The sequence below is a fragment of the Teleopsis dalmanni genome, chromosome 1, assembly GCF_002237135.1.
Source record: "Teleopsis dalmanni isolate 2A chromosome 1, ASM223713v2, whole genome shotgun sequence".
Classification (NCBI taxonomy): domain Eukaryota; kingdom Metazoa; phylum Arthropoda; class Insecta; order Diptera; family Diopsidae; genus Teleopsis; species Teleopsis dalmanni.
The window spans coordinates 191,598,881-191,611,645 of NC_051846.1; positions in this window are offsets into that span (position 1 = coordinate 191,598,881).

Consider the following 12,765-nt stretch of genomic DNA (forward strand, 5'->3'; position numbering starts at 1 on the left):
GATATTTATTGTATTTCGATAGGAAAAACTATCGATAAAACGATATTTAACCGATATTAATTCGATATCGAACCGATATTAATTCGATATCGAACCGATATTAATTCGATATCGAACCGATATTAATTCGATATCGAATCGATATTAATTCGATATCGAATCGATATTAATTCGATAACTAATTGAGATTAATTCGATGTCAAACCGATATGAATTCGATATCAAACCGATATAAAATCGATATCGATTTTGCTTAAATGTGGCTAATCGATAATAAGTAACCTTAATTATATTCCTGCAAATTAGGCCACATACAAATATATAATAAATAATCATCAGTAATATTATAGTATAGTAAAATTTGTAAATAAATTTATGAATTGCTTAAAACTGTACCGATACTCATATTTTTGTATTCCAGCTATTAAATGTTTAATTTAATTTATTGCTACATTCTACTTTTGACCACCAAATAGGCAACTATTATTATAACAAAAATTTTTATTATTTAATTAAATTTAATTCAAATCAAATGACCGTTATTAGCAGAAACATTGGAATGCTTTGTAAACCCAATTTAGAGTGCTGTACCAAGTCATATATCTACCCGTGCTTGGCCTTCATCATTAGATATTCCATAGAAAAACTGCAATTGCCGCAATGGACAATCAAAGTAGAGCCATAATTTGCTACGGTTTCAGAGTTCATGATTGCTGAGGTAAAATACAACGTCTAACTGCTAGCACTGAGAACAATAAAAATAATCATAGAAAAAAAGTGCTGCAATGGTTCATAAAAGCTGCACAAAAAATGAGTTCAAATAAAATTGCCCAAAAAAACAACAAAGAGGAGGAAAAAAAAGAAGACGAAATGCGTGATTTGCGTGAGCGTGCGTTACGTATTTATTTATGCACATGCGCCATAGATAAACGTTGATGCTTTACGAGTACAATGGACCGGACTGCACTGAGAATTCAAGAGACTTTCTAGTTTCTAGTTTCTGGCAAAATTATACACAATCGGGAGGAATTCCTTTAACGCAAAAATCACATTTCACGCTGAAAATGCGTGCTCTGCGTGCATCAACATGAATTGCAGCGCCAACCAGTGTTGCGATGTTGCAGTCTAAGCGGTAATGCATTCTGGGCATACGATATAATGTAGGTGCGTCGCTGGTGAAATACCTGCGGAGTGCATATGCCATGAAAACGTGAGAAGGTGGCGGTGGCGGTGTCGGTGTCGGTGTCTATCGTTATTGGCAATAGCATAGCGCATCTTTTTGGTGTTATTTTTTTTTTTTTTTGTGGAGCATTATGGGTTGGAAAATATTTTTTTTTTGTGCTTTTTTGATTTTTCAAGTAAAAATGCTAGAAGCACGCTGCACTTGCTGCTGTGTTGGTATTGTTGTTGTTGTTCTTATTGCTGCTATGTATGATATGATTGTTGTATGACTTAGGTTTACTGTGCGCTTGGACTGCTCTAGTCATGGCAATGTGATTGTGATTATACTACGAGAGTTGCAAGACAATTGTATATTGCATTTTTCATAACTCGCAGAAAAGTCACGTCTACTGAAGTAACCAACATGACAAAAAAAAAAAAATAAATAAAAAATAAATAAAAAAATTATGCTATAAAAGTGATAGGCGCATTGAGTGAAAAAAGAAAAATTGCAACAATTTTCATGCGAAGGCGTTCGTTCATGTTGCGTTTTTGAATTATTTTAAGTTTTTATTATGATTTTCCTTGGGCAAAATTAGGCGAAGCTGTGCGAGTTGTTTCGATTTTTTTTTTTGTTGGTTCCGCATATAGTCAACAGCAGCATGCAACACTTTTGCTGACAGTGGTGTCATTTTCCAACTTTTATGGTTTAAATATTTGCGCTCCTTTTTCTAGTAGTAACCAAGTGCAGTGTTCCCTTTGCTGGTAAAAAGTATAAATGCAATTTTTGATTAACTTTGCATAATAAATTGCGTATTAAACTGCAAATTTTGCTATAAGAAATATTTGTAATATCAAGAACAAAAAAACTATCAGTCCTAGTAGCTAACAGAAAGTACGCTGGCTTCAGTATTTTTCAAAAATAGTTCGACTATTACTATATACAAAAGGGTTTCTGCATATATAATAGAGAAAAATACAGTCTTCAAACATTCGGGCTTAGCCTAAAAAATAATATTAAAAAGTCGTGATTGCGTAGTTTATTTATTTATATCATCAAAAATATAAAAAAAATATTTTTCATTTCTAGCTTTTATTTTTTTTTCTTCTACTGCTATTTTTTCTATAATTTTTTTTTTTTTTTTTGTGGTTAAAATTAAGCATCACAACTTAGGTAACACAGCAGTCTCATGTCCACTCTACAACAGAATCGTGAACTGCCAACTGTGAAGCGCCAACGGTCAAGTGCGAGTAACATTAGCAATACTATACTATATAACACATAGAAAGACCGTTCAACCAGTGTTGCACAATTCTCCAATAACAATTGCCATCAGGTACATGTTGACGTCGAGGTAAGATAAAAAATATTTGTGTAACGCTGAGCTCATCACAATCATTTACTAAAATATTCTACGATTTGTTGACGATTATTTCTTTTCAGGTCGTTCTAGAACTGCACAACAACAACAACAACAGAAGCAACATCAACATCATTATCATCATCATGACACTCACATTATGCTCCTCATGAATGCAACTATGCGTGTACCGTATGCAGTATGCGACTTCCTGTGGTTGTTATTAATTTTTTTGTGGTTGTTGGCGTTTTTCGTTGCCATTGCATCACATTATCTCATAGTGTACACTGCGTATGCGCGCCTCATTGCAAAAAAAAACAAAAACAAAAAAATAATAATTTCGCAATTTGTGATTTTACATTTTACATTTTGGAAATAGTTGAAACGCTATCCATCTGCAAAGCCTCTGGGTCACTCTGCATCCACGATTGCAGCAGCATCGGAGCGGCATATATGCCTTATGCCGTATGCCGTATGCCGTTTGCCGTTTGCGGTACATGATGAACTCAATCTACGCCTCATCTTTATTGGGTACGGCGACATGAATTTTGTATGAACTTCTTTCTTTTATTTTTCGTAAATAATATTTTATTTATATATTATTTTCTATTTTTTTTTTCTGTTATTGGCTTGGCAAATTTTAAATGTCGTGTCGCAATTTTAAATTTTGCGCGTTTGCGATTTCGTGATTTCACTGAATTAGATCGAATTTATATGCAACTAAAATCAAAGTTGAATTATTTAAACTAAACATAAATTTGTTGCCAATATATACATATAAGCATTACATATAAATATATATCAGATTGCTATGACAAATGAAGCTCCGATAATTTTTACTGACAAATTTTTATTGAATTATTATTCTTTGTGTATTATTAACAAAGTTGTTATATTGATTTTTTTTGTCATATTAGAATATCACGAAAACACATTTCTACCATATATAAAAGTTTTTTATATCTTTGTCCTAAATCGTCTGGAACTAAAGACACTTACATGTGGTTGTCAGATTTTGATTAACCTGTAGGTGGTGTTCCATCAAAATTTAAATTGACATTGTCGGCCCAAACATCTGTGCGGCTTTTGCGAACTTAGAAAAACAATCTAAACAAATGCAACTTGTGATATAGGTATGAGGAAATAACAAAGAACTTTCCACCAACAGAAAAAATTACTAAAAAAAATTACTAAGCCTAATGGGACCCACGTCATTTGGGATTCAATAAATATGTTCGAATTCAAATATTCATACTTGGATTATTACCTATAGCTCTCTCAATTTAGCCGAACCTAAACCTGATTTGAATAGATTTAGAAAAAGTCTAATTAAGTGAAAATTGAACTGGGTAAGTTTTATTATATGACGAGTATATTCCAGACATATGGATATCTCTAGATCTGTTGATTTTATTGAACTGATTAAAAATATGAACAAAATTCGCTGTGTCAATTTCTATCACAACCTTAGTCATATATTTTTCTAAAGAAGGATATGGGTATTGTTTTCCGACTTCTATCACAACTATAGTCATATATTTTTATAAAGAAGGGTTTGGGTTTAGCTCTCCGATGAAATGCGGTATAGACTATAATTTTTTATTGTGATCTATTCATAAGGTGTAGACTTATACAAACATATAATTTTTTGGTTTATATGGAGGGTGTGGGATTATGTGGATACAGCTCTTCAACCCATTGCAACTTGCTTTGTTTACTATGAATTTTTATTTGACTTTTTTAATTTGTGTTGACTATTGGTAGGTTCACTGAGCTCTTTATGTTTATAAGGTTAGTATATGAGAGAATTATTTATTTTATTAAGATTCAAGATTAAGATTTAAGATTTAATATTAAGATTTAAAATTAAGATTGAATATTAAGATTTAATATAAAGATTAAAGACTAAGATTTTAGATCAAGATTAAGATTTAAGTCTAAGATTAAAGATTAAGATTTAAGATCGAGATCAAGATTTAAGTCTAAGATTTAAGATTAAGATCTAAGAGTATTTTTTTCATTTTTATAAACAGGTTGTAGTATAATGTAAAGCCCTTTATTTTTAGAAGTCTAGTAAATAAGAGAAATTGAAGACACAAGAATATTGTTTCTGCATTTCTGTTGACAGTTTGTAGCTCCCCTGCGCCCATATTGGCTACATGCCTAGTACCTATATTTCAAAGACTTTAATGAAATAATATATTCTTCATCTCCTTCATTTATGTTCTTCATTTAATGAAATAATATATCCTTTATTTTTAGTAGATTGGTTAATAGTAAAATATTATTATTGATATTAAATTTCAAACAATAAACCTGATATAGAGTATGGTCTCCACGTGTTCCATTAATTCAAAACATTGTCTGATTAAATTTCCAAAACTCACCTAAAATGAAAAAAGAAAAAATACGAAATCTTTAATAAGATCGAAAATCTTTTCAATAAGAAATAAAGTTTAAATAAAATTTATTATTATTATTTTAGCTTATTAAAAACTCTAAAAACAATAGGAAAAAATATATAGTTATAAACCAGAAAAGGAGTGAGGGAGCGAGCGAGAGAGAAAAGTGGCAATAGTTACTTCGTTGGCTGACACTTTATGTCACTGGAACGAACATAAGTGTGAACAAACAATAGTCGTGGGCAGTTGTAATACCAAAGCCAAATGGTAGCGCAATTGTCAAGCGACGACATTCTAAAGTGGGGTGCAGACTATCATACTGGTGTGTCATACGAGTTGCGCTCTCTCTTGCTCAAATTTCTTCTAGCGACCGAATTTGAACAGGTATGACACACAAGAGTAGGCAAAATTTTTGAAGAGTGCTTTTGCGGGTAGTGCTGTGAAAATTTGTGTGTTTAAAATAAAATTTTAAAATTGAAAAAATTGATAGTTAACGTATAGGTTGTGATTTGCTTATAATTGATTATAATTTTGTATATTTTATATATGCCGCGTTTTTTTTGCGATCTTTATATTCACAGCTTTGGACATCCCACAAACAGCGATTACTTTTATTAACATTCGATGAAAGCATCTAAAAATGCTTTATCTGCATCCATATTCTTATTTTTTTTAGGTTTATTGGTCATTAAGCACAGTAGTTAAAATGAAAAGATCAGTAAAGGACCGTAGTTAATTTCATTCACTACCTGTAAAGTTTCTTAAGAAATTTTTCATAAATAGATCATACAAATAATGTATATATATATATACATAAGAATGTATATATCTTCATTGTTTTTGAAGAAATTTGATCATTTCCATATATTTGTTAGTTAAAGGTTATTAACATTTAAAATTCATTTTTTAACATTCAGTTATTAACATTTAAAAATTTTAATAACAAGTTTTAACAAAGAAAAGCATATTTAGAATACAAAGTATTATATCTTAAATTTGGGTTATTAATTAATTAATTAATGTATTACGACCAATTTTCAATATGTTTTTTTATTACTGGGCTTAGATCATAAATTTAACGATGTTTATATTTAGATGTTTTTTTAAAAAAAATTTTACTTATAATCATCGTTCATAAATTAAAATAAAATAAAATAAAATATTTAATAAACTAAATAAAATATTTAATATATTACATAAAATATTTAATTGTATTTTAATTTTTTATAAGAATTTATATTTTTTTTAACTAAGATACAATTAAATATTTAACAAATTTATAAGTGTAATTTTAATAACAATAAATATAATAATAATAAATACATTAATAATAAAATAATAAAAAACATATTAAATTTATATTATAATTCTACATATTCCACCTGCTTACAATAAATTTGCAAGGCAAAAGTGCTCTTGTATGACGTATGAATCGTTAGGGGTGACAGACTATCATACACAACGCGTATGCGAGAGCTGTTCACCAAAATTTTGGTGAGCACGCCAACACGTTGGTAAAGGTGGCAGACTATCATACCTGTGTGTCATACGACGTTTTTCTCTCTCGTATGACATACCAGTATGATAGTCTGCACCCCACTTAAAGGTGAACATTTTAAAAGGGAGAAGAAGAAGTAGATGTGGTGGAAGTATATAACACATAATGTACACACCCAGTTTTATGCATTGCGTGCGTCAATTTAGCCACTTCTTTCGAAACTTTTTTCACACGCTGCACACCAACAACAACAACAACAACAACAGACAATAAAACTAATGGTCAATTGTAAAGTAAATGAAAATGCAAATAATGAAAGTAGAAGAATGGTAACTACAGCAACAACAACAACAACAATGACCACAAAAACAAATGTAATTTTGTGCAATTTTCCTCATTATCGTCGCCGTCGTTTTTATTGTTGTTGTTAGTTTTAATTTTTTTTTTGGTCTGTTCATACAATAAGCGCTACGCCATTGTTGCTGGGAATGGCATTGCTGCTGTAGTCTTACGCTTCCATAATGTTTTTATTGTTGTTGTGAAGTTTTCAACACATCTTGCCATTAGTTGCCGTTACAATTACACGCGCCTGATTTATGGCAAATGTTTTTTTATTTAATTTATTTTGTTTTTGTATTATATTTTTATTTTTTTTTATATTTTTGTTATATTGTTTTTGTTTGCTTAACAAAATATGTGCACGCAGAGTATAGTGTAAGTAACGCTAGGCAACGCCAACACATAAAATGCGCACAGGCCGCTTATTGGCAAGAAGCAATCAAGCGTTCCAAAACTTAAAACTAAGCAGGGTAAATGAAAAAAAAAAAACAATAAGAAAAACAAAAAAAAGTACTACTACAAAAAATAATGGAACACACAAAAAAACCAAAAATAGGGTAAAACAGTATGGCATGTTGGTAACAACCCTCAACCTCATCACAGTATGGTTTAAGCATAGTATAAGCACATGCATATGTTGCGTGTGTTAGACTGTGTAATGGTATGCGTGAGTTTACTTAGGCAGGTATTTGAAAAATATTCAAAATATACTTAAGGCAATACTCAAACGGGTAATAGTAACAAAAAAACGCACTGAGAAATAAAACGGAAAAAACAACAACAACAATAATGGCAATAACAACGCAAAATAACAAAAGTAGTTACTACAGCACAAAAAATGGAAGTAAAAAAACAATACATTGAAATAACTGCCTAGAAAATAGTGTAAATAGTTTTCGAGTAGGTTGGGCTTTATGTAGTAACATACATGTGTGTGCACAGAGTAGGGTGAAATACATACACATATAAAGGCAAAAAAAAAATTGTTTTGTTTTTTTCATATTTTCATTTTTTTTTTTATTGTTTAGTTAAGCAAACACGCACACTATACGCCTGCACATACTTCAATAAGTAGGCAGTAAATTAGTGAGTAAGGGTTGTAAGAGTAGTCGATGTCTTGCTACGTACGGCATTCATGCCATTCATGCCGTTCATATTGTACACAATACACAGTGCACGTGTACTTAAAACAGTGGTTAGAGTGAAAGAGCAAAAGTCACATGTACATTGACTACTAAAATTTTTATTAATAAGAAAGAAGAAAAAACAACAACAACAACAATAACAAATATTGTATAAAAAGTACTTTTTTCTATACGTACATATCACACCACTTTGGCAGCCATTGTTGTTGCTGCTTGGTGCAGTAGTTGCAGTAGTGTTATTTTTTTTGGCTTGTTTTTTGCTAATAGTTTGGTTACTTTTTATTTTTTTTTTCTGCTACTATTTATTATTTTTGTTGTTTTTTAGTGTAAAGAAAATTCTTATTATTTGCCGTGTAAGTTTGTTTGCCTACGCTGGTGCACGCTTGTTCTATGCAATGCAGTCAGTCAGTCGGCCATTTGTTTTGGCAACCGATTTCGCATGCATTATTAGCATTTTCAACCCTAAATTGTATTGCAATTCGAAATGCAATTATGGTTGCCGTTACTAATATTTCACTAGTCATTGTTGTTGTTGCTGTTGCTGCTGTTGTTGTTGGCTTAGTTATTGCATTTTGTTACTTTAACAAACTAGAGAAGTGCATTTTGCACTTCTTGTTTTGCATCTTTTTTGCTTTTACTTATAAATGTTGTCTTAAGCAGCTAATATATATGCAGGAAAAAAAATAGTAAATGCACAAAAAACAACAACACAAAATAAACAAAAATGGTTTCCAATAGTTGCATTTTAAGCAATGAGCCTAACAAAATGGCGTCTTTACAAATAAATAGTATTTTTAATGGTTAAGGTCTAACTAGAACTACAAAGTCTAGTTAAGGGTTGAATATATCAGATGAGTGAGGGTTAATCAAACATAGAGTTTTGTACATTGTGACCGAAAGGTTTTCGGAAGTTCTCATTTAAAATTCGCGCGCTGTATATTTTTCGATATTTTAAGTTTATGTAGTTTGGCAGCACTTTCCTTAATTACTATGCCAAAAATGAGCGCGATCTGTCAGACAGTTCGTTTACGGCAGCTGTTGAAACCAGTTCCCCTCAGTAGTGCGTTGCGAAAAAACAATGGAAAAAAATATTGAACAAAGAGTTTGCATCAAATTTTGTGTTTCGAACGAAATTTCGTGTGCAGAATCGTTGCGAATGCTACAAAAGGCTTATGGGTAATCAGTTTTATCGAAAACTCAAGTTTATGAGTGGTACAAAGCCTTTCAGGACGGTCGTACGACCGTCGAAGACATGCCGCGTTCTGGACGACCTTCGGCCTCTACCACCGACGAAAACATTGAAAAGGCAAAGGAAATCGTGTTCCAAAATCCTCATGTGAGTGTTAGAGAGATAGCACGAGAGCTAGGCATCGGTCGTGAGAGCTATCCGCCGTAAACGGCCTCAATTGTGGAAGGATAATTCATGGATTTTTCATGACGATAATGCTCCCTCGCACCGAGCCAACATTATCAACGATTTTAAGGCCAAACATTCAATAAATACCATCAAACAGCCACCGTATTCACCTGATCTTGCACCGTGTGACTTTTTCCTGTTTCCCAAACTCAAATTACCACTCAGAGGAACGCGTTTTGAATCCATAGAAGACGAAAAACAGAATTCGCAGAGGGAACTCAAAGCCATACCGGAAAGCGCCTATAAAAAATGTTTTGATGATTGGAAGAAACGTTGGCATTTGTGTATCGCTTCTAATGGAGCATATTTTGAAGGAGATAAAATAAATATTGATGAAGATTAAGAATTTTGCGTTTGTACATTGTGACCGGAAACTTTTCGGTCACAATGTATGGTATATAAAAAATTTATTTTATATTGAAAATTTTTTTCTACTGACAAAATTTAATTTTATGTATTGTTTTTCAAAAACAAACTTCTAGTGTTGGTAAAAATCTTAAGAATCTGGAATTGACTGGAGAATTTGGTATCATATTCTAAGCAGAAATTTATGCGATATACAGATGTGTCTACACGTCAACCTAAAATGCAACTATCGGAACCATAGCAACACCATCTTAACCGATAGCTAGATAGCAACAAAAGTACTAAATTTTCCAAAGGTAATATCAAGACTGATATTGTAATGTCCAATCTGAGTTCTAAATATGCTTTGGCAAAAGAATCAGCACTGGACCCTCTTTGCTTCGGGTCATGCTGAAATTTCTGTCAACATAGTTGCTAACAAACTTGCCAAGAAAGCCTGTTTGTAGGCCCGGAACCTTCCGTCGCTTACGAGGGAGTTAATTATTTCTACTTATTCAGTAATAAGAGGATGACAAACAAACTATATATACAATGTCGAACGATGAGATTGGGACTCAAATAAGTGGGCTTGATATCAACATAGAAATACGTAGCAGAAAATTTGACTGGGTTGATTATGCGCGATGGAAAGAATAAAGCGAATATGTACAAGCTCAAAAAGGTTCCAGAATGACAGGGTTTTCGAAGTGCATTTAATGAAGTAAAGGGCAGAAAATGGTCATAGTGTGGACAGACGGTCTGGGAAAAAGGAAAGAACTTTCATACGTAAAATTCGCTTGTCTAATATAGATATAGTTTAGCATCGATAATGATAATTAGCCTTGTATATTACGATTAACTGATTATAATTCATAATTTATGTTTACTTAAGTAAGAATAAATCTTTATTAACAAAATTATATTAATATCTCTGTTTTTTATTTTTATTTTAAATGCTCTTATAACATTTTAAAAGCAGCTCGTGTGATTAAAATTAATAATATTTCTATTCATTTATTTAATTATATGTTGTATTAGCAATTTTAAAATTTTATGTTTAAATCCATAGATCAGCCATACAGAAATGTGGGTGTAGACCAAGTCATGTATCTTCTTGCGATATTTTAGTTTGCGAAAAGGTAACAAAGATAAATTGTCAACATTTATGGGTTGACTTGTTTTATAATCAATTTTCGTCTTTTTTGTTTTAAAATTTTCTATAAATGTTAATACATTTAATCTCTCATTTTAAATTTTTTTTTTTTTTTGAAATCAAAAAATTTAGTCATTTGACACAGTTTCAGAAACTTAGGCGCATAAATTATGAGCTTAAAGAACAACGAATAAATTGTCAATGATGACATGTGAAATATTTTAGTCGCAATGGGTTAATGGCACTTACGAAGAAAAGATAAAATATTAATTTAATAAAAAAAAATATTGGTACTTATTAATTATACACTTCCATATAGAGACATGAAAAAATTTATTAACAAACTAATAATTATTTATTGAGGAGTCTTATACGTAGAGTACTTAAATTATTATTAATTAATAATTATTATCATATAACTTTAATTTTAGCTATACGGTATAGATATAGCTATAATCAGATACTTCTAGATCTGAACTATGCGGTGGATACTAAATTTCGTTAATTTGTTCCGAATCATCATAGATGTATGTGGCTTTATATTGTCATGATGAAACACACTTCGTTCTCTGTTTGTCACTTCTGGTCGCTTTTCCTTGATTGTTTTATTTAAGTGGTCGGGTCATGAACGGTAGAGAACCGCATTAATTGTTATTATCCAGAAATACGAAATTCGAAAAGTACGAAATATCTAGAAAATGAATAGTGTCCTTTTAAAGAAACGCAATTCTTTCTTTCAACTTAATGAAAACTAACTAGAGATATTTGTAATCTTAGTTGTGACCTTAGTCTCAAAGGAGAGAGTGTTGTGAGTTTAGTAAGAGAAGAGACATTAGACATTTTCAACTTTTTCAGGCATTTTCAAACAATCTACAGTACTCTCATACTTGTTTCTCTCATATTTGCAAAATTTCAACTACGACAAAAGTAGTTAGAGACCAGTTCAAGTCTTATAACATGCTTTCCTCATGCTAAGATTTTTTTTTGAATTACGTCCTCGCACTGAAACACGAGGTAGAGTACAGTTTTTCTGTCATGTGAAAAACCACAACTCCGACAAAAATCGTTAGACGGTAGACCAACACTAATTGCTACCTTCTTCATACTTAGAATCCCTTTCAGCATCGATAGGGTAGCACTGAGTTGATTCGGCTTTAATTGAATCTACTGACTGATGCGAGATTTGTGAACTTGTGGTCTGGCACAAATCTTAGTCTTATGATCTGATACAAATTTTATGCCATTTCCGATTGGTAAGTCTGGGGTTACATTTTCAACCCAGACACACATTTAGAGCAGTTTGTTTTTGGATTGCCTACTAACACAACTACAAAAAAGTGTGGTTACTCTACAAATGTTCGATTGGGTAACAAAATTCCGCAAATCGAGAATAAATCTAGATTGAATCCAGATTTACCAATCATTAATCTTCCTGGGCTTTCATTGCCAAGCTCCCACGTAATTACGTTTAATTATCAGTTTAGCCGTTGAAAGCGGAATACGATATTGGTATTTCCTTTGTAAGTGAATATCGTTGAGCAGTGAATATCGTGCTTATATTAGAAATTGTATGTAATACATTATAAATTTAGTTATGACGTGTATAGGTAATATATATATTAATGAGTATTGTAACTCATTAATAATAAACATTGCTAAATAAATTATGTTACAATAAATTTAAATATTAATTCTTGTGAACATCACGTTTAAACTGTTTTATTTAAATACACAATACAAAAAAAAAACAATTTTAACTATAATTAATTAATAATAATCTGTAATTATTAGCATAATTATAAGCTAAATTATCTTCCTAATATACAACACAATATATATATATGAACACATACACATATACTATATAACGACACGATATTAAAATTTACTATCGCACTTTTAACATCACTAACGAAATGACATCAGTCATACGCTAGACTTCCT